The 16519-nt window shown below is 28.6% G+C and overlaps 1 protein-coding gene across 1 annotated transcript in view; it reads right to left on the reverse strand.

The window, feature by feature from the left end:
• LOC107437653 (delta-sarcoglycan) overlaps positions 1 to 11794 on the reverse strand; it is a 119370-nt gene extending 107576 nt beyond the window's left edge. The window contains exon 1 of the mRNA XM_016049731.4: positions 11592 to 11794. The gene's annotated coding sequence lies outside the window, so the exon portion shown is untranslated. The remainder of the gene's footprint in view (positions 1 to 11591) is intronic.
• Positions 11795 to 16519: the final 4725 nt, after the last annotated feature.

Genomic DNA, 16519 nt, shown 5'->3' on the forward strand with positions numbered 1-16519 from the left:
AAAACGCAAAAGGTCCTGATGATTACGTAAAATATTAAATGACTCACATTATTATCAAGTGCTTGAGGCAGTATATTAAATAGAATTTGAAAGATTTGGGAAAGAAACCAGAAAAAAAGACTAATGCAAGAAAAAAAAATCCTAAGTAAAGCACAAATGAAAATACATAAATCGACACACTATTGTATGGGAAAAAATAGTTTTTCACTCTAGATATCAATAGTTTTCTATAATATGCAAAAATAGTTCTCTATTAAAAATATTTATTTATTAAAGTAGTTATCTATAAAAAATAGTTATTTATTACAATAGTTATGAATTTTAAAAATGGTTATTCATAGAATGGTAGTTTACGTACTTTTATTTGTGCTTCATTCTCATTTATTTTTGCTTTAGTTTACAAGGCACAAAGTATGCTCTACGCTTTGTTGGACAAGGAAAAAGAGCTCGATATTTCTTAAAATCAGGGATTACAGTTATTACTAACATTTAAAATATTATTTCGAATTTAATATAATCTAAAAATATATTGATGCTCTAAAGACTTGTTAACGAATAATATATACCTTACTTTTTATAAAAGTTAGAAGTTGAATCTAGTATAAAATCTGGTATATAAGAGTTAAATCTAACATAAAGAAAAAAATATTTTTATTGGATATCCGCCAACTATGTATACGAAATTTATTCTGTTGGAAAAATGCAATAAATTTAAACGTGACCACATTTTATTAGTGAAAGATATAGTCAGTACCAAATAAAATAAATTTGATGTTTGATTTAAAACTAGATAACTCAACCAAAATGATTCACTTCTTTATACAGTAAACGACACTGTAACAACTCTTTACAGTGATCCACCCATCCACACATCGCGAGATAAAAATTTCTTCCAATTCCACACTTCCCTCTTAGATAGAGGAAATGATAGAGATGCTATTTCTTCCCGGAGTTCCTTTAAAAACCTATAATTTTGTCTATCTAGAACTTTTCTCCGTCCTAGTCTTGGCATATCTAGTACGAAGAGGGTTGACTGATCACCGTATCCACCCCTAAGAGATCGTTTGGCAATGTAATTGACACCCACACCAGACTAGGCTAGTCCTTTGCAATGAAAAAGGAAGAAAAAGGATCTAGTTTTCCATTATCTTTGGGATAACCAGTCTTTTCTGGGATAAGCTAGATGATAAAAGAAAGAAGAAAGTCACGAGGGAGATTTATTCGCTCGTTGTCTTAGAAACTTTATGCAAATATAATATTGCATTTAGTAAATTTAACACTCAATAACATTATAATTTATGTGATTATGCATGTTTAACCTTATCAGCTTTAATTGCATTCCAATTTTTAAAAATTCGAATATTTTTAAATATAAAATTCTCTTATAATATAAGCAAATTTATATGTATAGCTGTGTAATATTATGCAAAGTATTTACATTGTGATTTATATAACATATAATTTGGTTATGTAGTACACATTTAATTAATATTACACTATGTGTAAACTTTATTTTACACAAGGAAAAAAAGTATGATCGAAACTACCAGAACATGGTAAAGTTAACCGTGTTTCTGGCTCTATAAGATCACCGAAAAACTTGTTAATTTCACCGAAGTGCTTGGTAATTATTTTGATAAAAATGACAATAAAATATAGTTTTACAATATCTGATAAATTGTGGTAAATGTGGTAAGATTTGATACTTTTATAATAATATCTGAGACCATGGCATAAAAATCATTTATTCGGTAATGGCTTTAAACTTTTGCATTTTTAACTAAATGTGTGGTGATAAGAACTATAATTTTTGAAACCGAGATTTTCAGTAAACCGTTATCATGTGAACGGAAAAATTAACAAATGAATGGTCTTAATACCTTATATTTTGATTTTATTCTCTAAAATTATGGTTTCTTTTATAGTTTGATATAGTACAATAATTTTAATAGAATCTTTTTCTTTGCATGGAAACTTGATAAGTGCATGTATCTTTCCATGAATAGGCTACCGTAAACTTTAAAATAAATAATCTTTAATCTTCCTCTAGGCTGAGATAGTCTGGTTGGTAGGGCGTTGGACCCATTTCCAAGAGGTAGTAAGTTCGATTCCGCCGGCTGAAGAATCATCGTACATAAAATGTTGACTGGTGCCAGCTGAATCTGTCAGGGTCACTAAGTCTTCCGAGTTCACATAACAAGAAATAACCTCTGGGGTGCAGAATTAAAGATTGATAAGTTCAGATCAAAATTATGATCTGCTGATGGATAGATGGTGTTTGAATGTGTCTTCCCTGATAAATGGGATGTGACGTATGTGTGTGGCAGATGTCGAATTCTTCGCCATAGATGGTGCCATTTAAAAACAAGAAGGAGCGAAACCAATTGGCTAAAAATTGGCTTGGCAGTATTAAAATTGGCAGACGACGACAAAAACCAAGAGTCATTTGAAAACTAGAAGAATCATTTAGCAGAACAAACTAATTTTTTTCTCTTTTTGTTTTAGATAGTTAGAACAAGAAAAAAAAGTGATCTTCGACCAAAACAATCTTATAATACAATATTTTTTAATTAAAACAATATTTTTAATACATTATTTGTTTATTATTGTAATTTTAAAAAAACGTATTCTCATCTTTTAAGTTAAAATAATAAATATTTATTCAAAATGCCTGTTCCATTACAGCAGTAATGCACAAAATTTCTTAAATGTACAAAAAATATTCTTAAAAAGTTATTTTGTGAAAATTACTCTGAAACAAATATTTTTAAGCCAAATGATAAACATTAAATTTTTAAGAACTAAACTCAAATGGAAACAAAAATTAACATTTCGAATAAAAATATCATTACTGAATAAATCACTTTTTTAGAAGTATATTATACCTTTTAAATTAGATTTTTTCAAAATATTGAGCAAAATTAAAAAAGTTAATGTTTCAATTTACTTTGTACAAAACTTTGTTAAATATTTATGACTTTTAGAAGATATATTTCTCTTCCGAATTGTATTTAAATCTTGAGTTACATAGCCTTATATATTGTATTGCTACATTACAATACATTAAAAAAAATACTATTATAATCATGCTGTAAGAAACTATATTATATATTCTATAAATATATAATAGGTATAATGTATGTAGGTAATGCATAATGCATAGATAGCAAAAAACATTGTTATGTTTAATACATTTTTCAGACATGCTTTAATTCGTCGTTAGATTTTATTAAAAAAAGGAATTTCATCAGAACTCAACTTTTATCTTTAGTTGAAAAGCATAACAAAAAAGCGCATATTTGTTCTAAATTAACAGAATACCCATTCTACCTATGCAGAAAGTTGAAATGAGTGTTCCGACATTTAAAAAAAATCTTAAAATAATTTTATTTTTAATTAATATTCGTTGCCTTCTCAGGTGACTTTACATCTTTGGATTAAGCGAATATTATTACTAAAGTTGAACTTATCAAAATAAAAATCAACTGTACTAGAACTAATTCGAAAGATTAACTAATTTGGAATGGAGAATAATACAAATGATAGCGGCAATACTTAGCAGTCAAGATTTCTCACATTGAAGAATATTTTCAATTCTTGGTCCTTTGGTACAAACTTAACTGTTTTTTAGTGCAATTACTTTTGATATTACGTTATTTAAGTTTATAGGACCACGTCTCAATAATATTTAAAAAAAAAATAGTCTCCAAATACTAATATAGTCGATGTGTAAATTGTTTTGTCAAATACTAAATTGTTTGCAAAAAGTTTTTACTTTTCGTTAAGAAAAAAAAACATTTCATAGGAAAAAAATACATTGTATATTAAAGCCCTTTCTATCGGAAAAACTATTTCATGAAAAAAAATTGTAATTTATGAAAAAATATGAAAGCTAAATTTAACGCATTATTTGCCTAAACAATTTGAGGGAAAAACGTTCTTTTGGAAATATACTTTTTATGATTAAGTATACGTTTAAGCTCAGATATCGCATATGGAAGCATTCTTTCGCACTTTTCTTATATTACAGGACATAATATGAAAGTATAAAGGAAAGCAAAAATTAATACAATCTAAATATAAAAAAGCAAAAATTAAAACAATCCAAATATTAAAAAAGCAAGAATTAAAACAATCGAAATTTTAGAGAGGTTTACTCTTTCTTACAACTTTTTTCATTATTTCTCTCTCGTGTTTCTAAGAAATCTTAAAAAAAAGACTAAATAACTGTTTATATTTTAGTGTAAATATCGAAAAAATTACAATTATATCAAAGAAGATATAATATAAAATATAAAAAAAAACACAAAAATATCAACAAAAAAAAAGATTTTTTTTCATCAAAATATTACAACAGTTTTTACTTTTCTTACTACGTGCGGGGAGAGTAGTTACAGACCATGTTAACCGTCATCTATGTAAAGGTACCCCGACATAGAGTCGAGTTAACATGTCTTATATACTAGTGAATTGTAATTGTAATTTCTTAGTGGTAGATACGCTACAGTACTCCCCCACCAGAATTATAGCTATGATAGAATTCGATGAATGGATGCCACTAGTTGATTCATTGCTGTTTGTGCGAAGCCGGGAGAGCTGTATTAAGATCACCGTATTTTTTGAGTGCTGAATGTGAGAGGTGTAGTAACTTCACGGTCGTAGTCGCTCCTCTGTTCCCGTTAGCAGTCGAGTAATCATAAGTATGCAAGCCGACGTTGTGCGTGATCGAGACGAAACTGAGTAGCAACAGTGCGAGGAGGTGGATAAAGTCGCAGTCACAAGTAGCAAGTCAACTGTTCAATGTGGATCATCTATCGAAGTAGGCGTGATCGTATCGAAGTAGGCGTTACTGCCAAGGTTGGCGTGTTCACATCACGTCCGGGTCACCAATGCGGGGAGAGTAGTTACAGACCATGTTAACCGTCATCTATGTAAAGGTACCCCGACATAGAGTTAACATGTCTTATATACTAGTGAATTGTAATTGTAATTTCTTAGTGGTAGATACGCTACACTACGTTTATATTCTTCCGCTTTCGCGTCTATGAGAGCAGAATCTGGAAATCATAAATTCGTCTATTTTTAGACTGGAATAGGTTCTTCATCCCTCAAATGTTCCACGCATTAATAAAATATCTGGTTCAATCGTTTTCTGAACACTACAAGAAGAATTTATATTTAAATTATGACCACATGATTGATCGAAAATTGAGATTTCGATCATTTTCCAAATAACTGGTGTTAACCAAATAACTGGTCCAAATTACTTTTTTTTTATGTAACCGTCGTTGAACGGCCGACCCATTTTAGGTTTTTGACTACCAATGTTCAACTCCATAATCTTGTAATCTTGAACCAATCCAGAAAGCAAAGAAACTCCTGGATCAAGTATTGGGGGAAATTTTGCCTTCATGGAGGACTTTTTGATGGAACTAACCCGGGTTTGCGTTACATGTAGATGAAAACCATGAAAACCTCCAATGGTTACCTCGACTGCAAGGAGACTCTAACCCATGATCCGTCTACCATTGAGGATATTTTACGTCAGCACTGTTGTCGGTGCGAGCCGGGTGCGGAATTCGCATCGACCAGCTATCTCTGGTATTCGAACCCAGTTCACCTCATCGGAAGGCGAACGTTCTATCCCCTGAACCCCTACAGCTCAAATAAATAAATAACTGGTGTTGTCGTATCTCCTGCGAATGATTCTATCTGATGACTAAACAAGTATGTTCCATGTCAATACGATGTACAATGCAAATATATACATTACGCATATAATGTATCACTATATTATCGAGAGAGAAAAATCACCCTCAATCAAAATCTCAACCTCTCTTTAACCTACTAGAGTGCTCAAATTTTAACTGGTCCTCTTTAGGTTATGTTAATACAAATTACAATTTTTTTCGAAAATGGTGCAGCAAAGTTTGTCGCAGATTGAAATTTCCATCATTTTTCTGCAGAAACAAACTTACTGAGAGTTAACTAAAAAAATGATAAAGGAAAAGGAAAAATATTGAAACTATGTTTTCCAAGTTGATTAAAGAAGAAAAACAATTTCATGCTTGTCAGTATTAAAATGAAAAACGTAGGATGCATCACTTTCGGGATAGATTTCTATCATCACCAATAATTCTCGTTTGTTACATCTTTCGAAAATGGTGCATCTGACTTTTTTCTTAAATCTGATAAGAATGAAATTGTTTTTTTTTTCTTCTTTTTTCGCCATTGAAAATAACGTAGTTTTTAAATTTCATATTTTAATTTATTTTCAACATTTTTCTCACATACAGGTAAGCAAATTTTATAGTTTAATACCAGCCACGAACTTTTCCACAAATTATCCATCGAATTGATTTACGTACTCTGTATGAATTGAAAATAATATTACGATGTAAAGTGCCGTCACTTAGGAAGTATCATCCGTAAAATCCATTTTTGCCATAAAATATTATACAGTAAATTTTACAGCAATATTTATTTAATTAGAGTGATTCAGTGATTTTACGGTAATTATTACTTTAAAAATTCTAACATTATTATTTATCTTACATTAATTCATTTTTAATGTTGAGAGCTTCAATTTATTTAGTCCAAGGCTGTAACAGAAGACCATTTTTTTAAATCTTTATTCCCCAAAGTATATAATTAAGCAAGGAAAAAATTCCTGCGTCCTGAAAATAGGCATAATATGGACTGATTGATTATTTTATACGTCTTCATGGAAACAAAAAACTCATATTTAAGTATTAAATAATAATAATTCAAATAAATATTTTAGATGTTTTAATTATTAATGTATTTCTATAAATAATTATGCAAGTATCTAGAAAAGAAACATAGAAACTACCAACGATTCTATGCGTTTATTACTGCTTCAACTGCAATATATTTCTGAGATGACATTGATCAATATACATAGTCACTTTAGATACATGGGTGCGAGAAATAATTGAAAGGATGAGCTTCGCACCGTTAATTTCAGTGATAAATTCATATTTCTTGATTTACGAACGAGTATAAGGAATTCTATCTGCGGAGAATCTATTGGATAGATATGTACTATTCGCCTCAAATTTATGCGTTTTATAACACTTGTACTGAATAAATATTTGTGTATAAACACATCAACTTCAACACAATTTGTATCTAATAATGCACTCTTTATGTTACTTTTTTTTAATCAGATTATTTGAAAATTACCATATTAGATTGGTTTTTACGTGTGCACTGCAAAAATGTTGGTGCATAGTTTAACTATTTTTGGTGTTCAAGTAAAAAATGATTTTTTACAACGTATATAATCACATTTTCTTACATATTTCTTCCTTTGTTATAGTTTTATTTACTTATTAATTTATTTTCTGTTTGCACGTTAACTAACAACACATATTCTCATACGCATTTCACTGTCAGAAATTCAAGATCAAATTACGGTATAAAGTACCGATATTTTGGGTGCTTCATTCGCAAACTCCATTTTATTGTAATATCTACTTTTACCATGAAATATATTTTACCCTAAAATATTATATCGTGATTTTTACAGTAATATTTAATCAGAGTTTTCAATTGAATTATTACTTTAAAAACTACAGTATATCAAATTTTTTTTGTAATATATATATATATTACAATGTTTTAAATAACTCATTTTTACGTGTGTGAGGCTAAAATCTTGACTATAGTAATGTCGACTATTTTCCGACTAACTAGAGTATTCAAATATTTTGAGGCTCTAAACCTGACAATAATGTTAGTTTTAATCATTTATTAAGTGCTACAAAAATACAATTTTTGTAACATTAGTCACAAGGAGAAATTACAGTCAATCAAAATGCAAATCTCTTTCTGATTAGCTATGCCACTCAAATTTTAACCTGAACTCTTCGCTGAATGACAGTACAAGTAGAATTTACTGCATTCCCAAATAGATAGCATATTTAAATCGGCACTGCTTTCCCGGTTACTATAAAAATTTTAATCGTTTCCTAATCTCTGGGAATTATCCAAAAATAGAATAACACGTAATTTATCCCAAAATAGAATTTATCGCCAATTATAACTTATTACACTTTTCACTTTCCGATTTATTAGAGCCCTCAAAATTTAGCTGGAGCTCAGTCTTCCATGGTGATGCGAGCAACAATTATTTCCTAAGGTGCAAGCAAAATTCATCGTAAATAAAATTTCAATATCTTCCAGACACAAACAAACAGACTTAAAACTAAAAAGAAGAAAGTAATAAAATAAAATAAAACATCGAAATTATGTTGTTGTTTTTCTCAGTAGAGTAAAGAGGGGAAATAATTTAAATTTTTGTTAGTCATAAAACGGCAAGTGTAGGGCGCAACACTTTAAAACTTCTATCATCACCAAAAAAATCTCCTCTCACGTGGCTTCGGTGCTCATTCTATTTTTCGTTTTTGGTCTAACAAAAATAAATTGTTGTCCCCTTCTGAGTACTCGTGAAAAAAGTAGTTTTTTTTTCTTCCTTTTATTAAGAAAAGGAATGCTGTTTCATAATTTGTAATAAAATAAGCATGACCTAAATTATTTCATAGATTCTAATTTCTAACGTATTGCATTTCCAAACATGTTACAAATTGTTATTATTCTTTTTTTTTTCTAAAGTGTTACTTCTTTAAATGATTTTCATTCTTTACATGAGTAGTTGGTGTCAGCTTAATAACTAAAATCAAGTTCATTAAATTTCTCAATATCGTAACCTGTTCATGTTTTTTCCATTATTTTAAAATTTTGTCTCATAGTTCAAAACAGTTATTTATTTTAATAAGATATTGTTTGTTATGTTCTTTTTTTACTAATTTGATATAATGATTTATTTCAGTTCATGACTCGGTATTTTTTCACAGTGTCAACATTTTTTTAAAAGACACATTGCACTTGTTTGAATTATTTATCTTATGAGAAAAGCATTTTACTTTAATATAGAGTACAAAGTTCTTGATTAAATATTAATCTTAATTATCTTTATTTAATATTGTAAACATTCGATTTATTAAATATTATTATAAAAATTTTGTATCATAACAGTTTTTTCTAATCGTTAGTGTTATTCTCGTTTATCGTAATCTAAACGTGTAAAATACCATCATTTTATTCGTGATGAGCGTAAATTAATCATAAAAATGCATGAACACAACGGTTTAACGAATTTTAATCATTATAAGTTAAAAAGTGCTGAATTAGCATTAAGTTTTATTTAGAAATATAAAATTATAATATCATCTACTAAATAACAATATTTATTATTTAACAATTTGTGTTATTATTTAAGACCATATAACCACACTCTATATTATTGTTTACTTTGAAAAGTAGGATTTAGTGTACATAAAAAAGTAAAATTTGAAGTAATTGAAATAATAGCATGTCTTTAAACGAAACATAATTCTGGAACATAAATAGGTTAATTTAATAATCTTTTAACAATAGCTGAAGACGCACATCAAAAAAAAATTATAACAGAAAACATTCTAACAAAAAAGCGGAGACACGTAGCCCACTTGCGAACGACTAACATCGCATCGTTTTATGTCACTTTATCCAATTTGCTGAACACGTGGAGCTTTGTTTCATGAGGAGTAAAATGGGTAATAAAAACTTAGTAAATAGAGCTACTGTTATATATCAATCAACTGTAGAACAACAAAGTTATTGTAATTAACTGAATTAAGTTTAATGAGCCTACACAATGCGTTTTATAAGTACATAATTATAAACGAACAAAAATGTGCTTAGAGACTAATCTCGCAATTATATCTAATAAAATCTGCAATATCAACAATGTTGTGTTTATCAGTCAAAATTGGCATATTTAAGGGAAAATTAAACTACCACGATGTATAAAAAATTACATTATCAAAGACCTATAGATTTTAGTTTATAGCGTCTTAGGTTATATTATCAATAGCATTATTTTTGGCATGCATAAAGCATATCTAAGTCAATTTAATTAAACTCTATGCGAGTTATAAGCACATTATAAATGATGAAAAAACCATGTTTAAAAACCAATACTTTTGTTTTCACCGAGTTCCAAACACCACCATTTTTTAAAGCAAATAATTTTCAGGGGAAAATTAGTTTAAGTAAAATGTTGTACAAGAACATGAGTAAAATAAACAAAAACCTGCACTGAGTAAGAAAGTATGGTCAAAACTGCCAGAATATGATAAGATTTAACGTCTTTTTGGATCTAAGCGAACACCAAGAAAACAAGGTAATTTTTACTGAAGCACTTTGGTAATGGCTTTTGGTAAAACTAATAAAAAAATATGATTTTATTACCATGTTGTTTGGTAGTAAATTTGGTAAAATTGGGTAGTTTGATCATATCTTACAGCATGGCATAAAAACCATTTATTCTGTTTAATTTACTTTTCAATTTTGTATTTCTACTAAATGTGTGCAAAAATTTAAAATTTCAAAAATTTAGAATTTCAGGTAAAAGGTTACTATACTAACTGAAAAAATACCAAATGAATGGATTAAATATTGTATATTTTGGTATTATTACGCCGAATTATTTTTTTATCAGAAATTTTCATTCCTATGCATGTATGGTAATTTAATCAGAATTTTTTTCTCTATGTGCTTAAAGATTAATTTCCTTGCTTCCACCATTCATTTGAAATTTTCAGATTTAAAAACATTTTAAAGAAACATAAGAGACGCATGCAAAGAAAATTAGGTTTGCTCAAAATATTAACGAGTATTAATAAAACGTAAGAAAAAGCGTAGAATTTTAAGTTTCGCATTTTTGTTCTTTTAGATTTAGATCTTTTTTTTTAAAAAATTGCATCAAGAGGCTCTACTTGCTGTGATACCAAAAATACTAAATCGTTTTGCTAGAATATGTAATTAACAGAAAATAATCTTTATGTTAATTTATATTACTATACCAAAAGTAAATTACATAATAATTTGAAAATTTATATTTAATTCCGAATAATGTATTGCTTATATTCATTTCAAGGGTTATTTTAATTACATACATGGGATGAAAATAATAATCATGAAAACAGATCAAAAATAAAAGAAGGAAAATATTTCTTTCCATTAAGTATTTTTTTTAACCTGAAATAAAGTTTTTTGTTCTTCAATTGAATCTAATATTTAACAAAATTGAAATCAATAATAAAACTCGAAACAATAATATAGTTTAAAGTTGTCTCCTTTTATTTTTCTATTGTTTAAAAAAATTTTTTCCTCGTTAAAAATTTTATAGTCATATTTCTTGTCATTCATCACATTTTTAAAGCATTCAACAGCTCTCTAATCAACTTAAAGTTTTTAAATTTTTGAATTAAATGCCTATAAGGCATACATTTTATTTAAGTTAAATAATAAAAACAATTCTAGTTGTTCAATCCAGATATTACTAAACACAAAATAACTCAAAACTTCAGATTAATGCTTGCATCAAACTCAGTTAAAACTCTATTACACACCAAAACTTTTCTCGGGTATTTCAAAGAAGTTTATTACAACTAAGAAAATCTTCAAAGAAAAAAACGAAACTCTATACGCTTTCGGTAATTCTAAAAATAAAACTGACTCACCTATTTCTTTCTAAAGCAGTTCATAAATGAATGCAGAACGAAACACGTTATATTTTGTTATCACTCCCCACGTAACGTGGTGGTCTGCGATTACCGAATTCTAGCTAAGAATGGTCCGGGCATGTATGTAAGAAAATCCGGCAACACAGATACGGAGCAACCGCAGATCGCTCCCATGTTCTGGATGAGATAATTCGTCTGTCGGTTTCCTTTGCAATCCGACAGATGGCACTGCTCTACTATCAAGTTTCTCCTCATCTTTCATTTCATCATCACGATCTCTTATAAATAGGGAGTTTGAATGAGTGCTCTTAAAATAAAATTAATGAAAATAGTAATTAATTATCAATTTTTTTTTTCAAAAGCATCAAATCTAAAGTTTTTCTTTAAAAAAAAATACTAATTATTAACAATTTCTAACTGGAAAATGAATTGTTTATTATCATTATTTTTAGAATTATTAATTATTGATGTTATATTCTAATTTAAACTCTAAAAAAAGTTAATGGAATCCTTTTTAAAATGTTTTATTTGTTCCTTTTTCTTAAAAAAAATAATTTTCAAACATCAAAGTTACAAAAAGAAAATATAGTTTAAACATCGAACTTGTAAAATACTTCGAATTTGTATTGTGTAAGGACAACCGATGTTTTATTTTTTCAAATAATTGAACAAATATTTTTATTTGGAAGCATTGAGTTACATATACTATTAATCAAATTATAAATAAATATATTTGAATGTAACTCTATGTACTTGAACAAAATAATTCATACTTAATTTATAATTAAAATTTCAGTGTTTTTTCTCTAATAGATTAAAATTAAGTAAAGATTTTAGTAGTTAAATAGCGGAAACAGAGTTAACAATAATTAAATAGCGGCTAAATAATTCTAGGTGTACAAGATAACAAACTGAAACGGTAATACCAACTTCGTCTGAAACAAATTTAACCTAAGAAAGTCGTGTAATAAAGGTTTACTTGAAAAAGAAAAAAACTTGAGATGAATTATCAACTTGAAATAAATTTCCTTCGTTTCAAATGTTCGTTAAAATGAAACACGGTAAATGCGTTTGATTGTAATACAAACAAACGACGGTTTCTTTTTTCAAACTATACTTAAGGTTATTTTTTAATAACGATTATTTTACAACTAAAAATTTTTTAAAAAAAGCGGAACAGTCAGACATTTTTCTTTAAGATAAATTTCAAAGGTACATACATGTTTTTAAGACTTAAAACATTTCGTTTAAATGTCAATATTATATTTTAATTATTGAAAGAAACTTCAGAAATCCATTGGTTTATCAATGACCAATTGAACAAAATTCAATATTTACTGATAATAAAATCAATTACATTTCTAGATCATAAAAACAATTACCGGCTCACTGATCTAAAAATGCACAAATGAACAGAGCAGTATTATCGAAATTGGGGATATTTTTTTTTAATTCTTATTCACAAGAAATAATGCATAAATGTTCAATTTGGAGTAGACGCATTACTTATATAGCCTTTTCTATTGAGGAAAGGTATAGATATTTTTGTATCTATTTTTACGATCAATATTTCGCTAAATTGGAACAAATTAATTTCAATGATTTGTATTACAATGCTTAAAAAGATATATGCTTTTAATAAAATCATTTTATTTTCAAAAATTTGATGTCCAAAACTGTTTTACAGAAAATATAATATTTTTAATAAAATTTCAAGGAATTTTTAGTAACTAAATAACAATGGGAAATTGAAAAACATTTTGATATTTTTTTAAAGTAACATACATTAAAAATTCGATTTTTTTAAAAAAAAAAATTATAAGCACTATTTGAGAAATGATCTTCTTCCGGTTAAACAAATTTAATTTACAATAACACTATACATCAACAGTTAAATCGCACACACAGCACATGGGCGTTTGCTTCTATTACCTAATACTTTAGAACTGAACTCAAAAGATGAGTGAACTTCTAGCTTTTATAAACAAATTTTCATTTTACCCTTACGAATTCATATATTTTATTTTAATGGCATCATTTAATAGATGATTTCCTAGTACATTATTCACGCTATTACTTTTATCTCGTATTTTTGAGCTTGACTCAGAAGACAATCTGAAGTTTCTGAATAAAAATTAAAAGCAAAAATATCAACCGTAAATAAGATTGCATTTGCTTTCTGGGTTTGAGATTGCGCCAATAAAAAGAAGATCTTTAATCGAAAACGTTAAAGAAAAGATTTATATAGGGATAGAAATCTTTTTAAACAACCTGCAGTTAGCTACTTCAAACTGAGTATTATAATTAAATTTGAGAGTTTCGAGAAATATTAACAATAAATTTTTTGTAACTTCATTAAATTATTTTAAACGTAACACCATAAATTACTTTAAACGTCTAAATAATAAAGAAATAAAAGTTTGAAGGGACAATTATGTATTATAATTTTATTTATAGATTTAACACATTCTATATTGTTTTTAACGTCATTAAATGATTTTTATCGTAACACCATAAATTATTTTAAATGTCTGAATAATAAAGAAATGAAAACGCAAAAGGATAAAAAAAAATTATTATAATTTAGCTTTAACTTTATTTATAGATATAAAATATCATTTTCAAAAGAAATGTGGGACATTTTTAAACGGTGGTAGAAGTTCAATACGAAACTGATGCTTCCTCCTTTTCTCGTTTTAAGTTTGTAAACTCCTTTTTAGTCAAATTGTAAGATATAGTTCATAACATTTTTGTTTTTATTGTTATTATTTTCCTCTCTTTCCTTTTGCATCTGTTAGGTTGTTTCTGTTGGAAAGTAGGGGGAAATTTCTTCTGGCGATAAATTTCGCTTGCACCATTTAGAGAACAATTGTAACTTTTATAACTTTTCAGAGTGATTCATTGAAAAATTAGTATTCCAGTAGAGATTTCAGTTTTCTAGCTTGCTGCATTTATATTGTAAGATTCCACTTTTCAGACACGAATCTAAGTTCTTAAAAATGTAATAGTTAAAGAACGAATTGCTCCATCAATTCAGCTTCCAGAATTTTATATTCTTTTTTTAATTTTATCTAAAATTTAGTTTCAAAATTGTTTTTTAACTGAAATATTTTTTGTTTCAATGCAAAAAAAAATTATCGTAATAATATTTTAAAAACAAAATAATTCTGCCAATTCAGCAGTTGAATTGTTTTCGTTCCATCATAAAATTTAGTTTCGAAATCTTTTCCTCTGTGAAGAACTTTAGTGCTTCCAATAATAATCCAAACTGAAAAAGGGCATAAATTAGAAAAACGCATAAAACTGCCCTCAATGTACATCATCAGCATGTTGTCCCTCAGCTTGCTGTGCGACCAAACTTAATTTGAGTTATAGATAGAGTAAAGCAATATACTGATTGAATGTAAAATATCGATATTTTCTAAACATCGGTGTAACGATTGTCAGTCGTAACCTTTTACAAAAGAAATAACGCAAAATTCTACAAAAACTAATTCACCATTTTATTATTCTTTTTCATCCATCGTTCCAAAAACCAAAACAAAAAATGATCATATCTATAATATCAAGCTTTTTACTCGCAACATCAGAAAATGCGTGTTATTACATCACGTGACCCTGACACCTTCCCCCCAGAGTCATATTAGATCCAAAGATCGAATATGGCAAATAATTTAAGGGTCACACTTTACACATAAACAAACTATGTTTCACATTCACCCAAATATTCACTGAATCTTAGGTTTAACCTAACACTAGGTATTTACTTTAATCACCTAATAATAATAATAGGAAAAAAATGTTCAGAGTCTTATTTTAGTTTATATTTACAGTCTGGACAATGCATCTGCATTACTAAGTTTCGATCCTTTGATGTGACTTGCCTCAATATCATGGCGTTGAATGGCTAACGCCCATCTCTGCAACCTCGGGCTTTGGGGTGTCGCACTCGTCAGAAATACTAGGGGATTATGATCAGTTAATAAAATAATCTTAGCACCACAGAGTAAGGTTTCAAATCTCTGCAAAGCCCAAATAATAGCATAAGCTTCCCTTTCAATTGTAGACCATTTCTGTTGAGTTGAATTCAGCTTCTGGCTACCGAAAGCTATGGGACGAATATTTCCTTCTTCATCTAACTGACCTAAACAACATCCGACCGCATTTTGAGATGCATCCGTATGCAAGTAGTATGGTTTCTCTATGTCTGGGACTTGTAACTCTGCGATCTTACATAGCGACGTCTTCAATTCCTTGAATGCCTTCTCAGCTTCTTCGCTCCAAGGAATCTCATTAGGAACTTTCTTTTTAGTAAGCTCTGTTAGTGGAAGAGCAATCTTTGCGAAGTTTGGAATATACTGCCTGTAAAAGTTGCATAATCCCAAAGCACTTCTCAGTTGTTTTTTGGTTTTGGGTGCCTCTAATTTCTGTATTACTCTTATTCGTTCTTTGTCAGGAGCATGTTTACCTGAACCAATAATATGTCCTAAGTATTTAACCTTTTGTCTAGCAAATTCGCACTTTCTCAAGTTCACGGAGAAATTAAAATATTCCAATCTCTTAAAAACTTCTTCAAGATGAATCAAATGTTCCTCCCACGTATCAGAAAATACTGCTAAATCATCGATATAAGCACAAGTGAAATCAGACATGGACTGAACCACTTTAGACATAGCTCTTTGGTAGGTTGCAGCAGCATTTCTTAATCCAAAGGGTAATACATTCCATTGGTACTGGCCTCGGTGAGTTCGGAATGCTGTGAGGTGTTTGCTGCCGTTCTCCATCGGTATAGCCCAATATCCCTTCAACATATCTAGCACAGTAATGAATTTCTTCTTTCCTACTAAGAAATTCAACTCCATCATATTTTGCATTGGATATGCATCCGGAACGGTAAGAGCATTCAAACTTCTGAAATCAATGCA

Source organism: Parasteatoda tepidariorum, chromosome 1 (genome assembly GCF_982258835.1).
Source record: "Parasteatoda tepidariorum strain Cologne lab strain chromosome 1, Ptep-v5.0, whole genome shotgun sequence".
Lineage (NCBI taxonomy): Eukaryota > Metazoa > Arthropoda > Arachnida > Araneae > Theridiidae > Parasteatoda > Parasteatoda tepidariorum.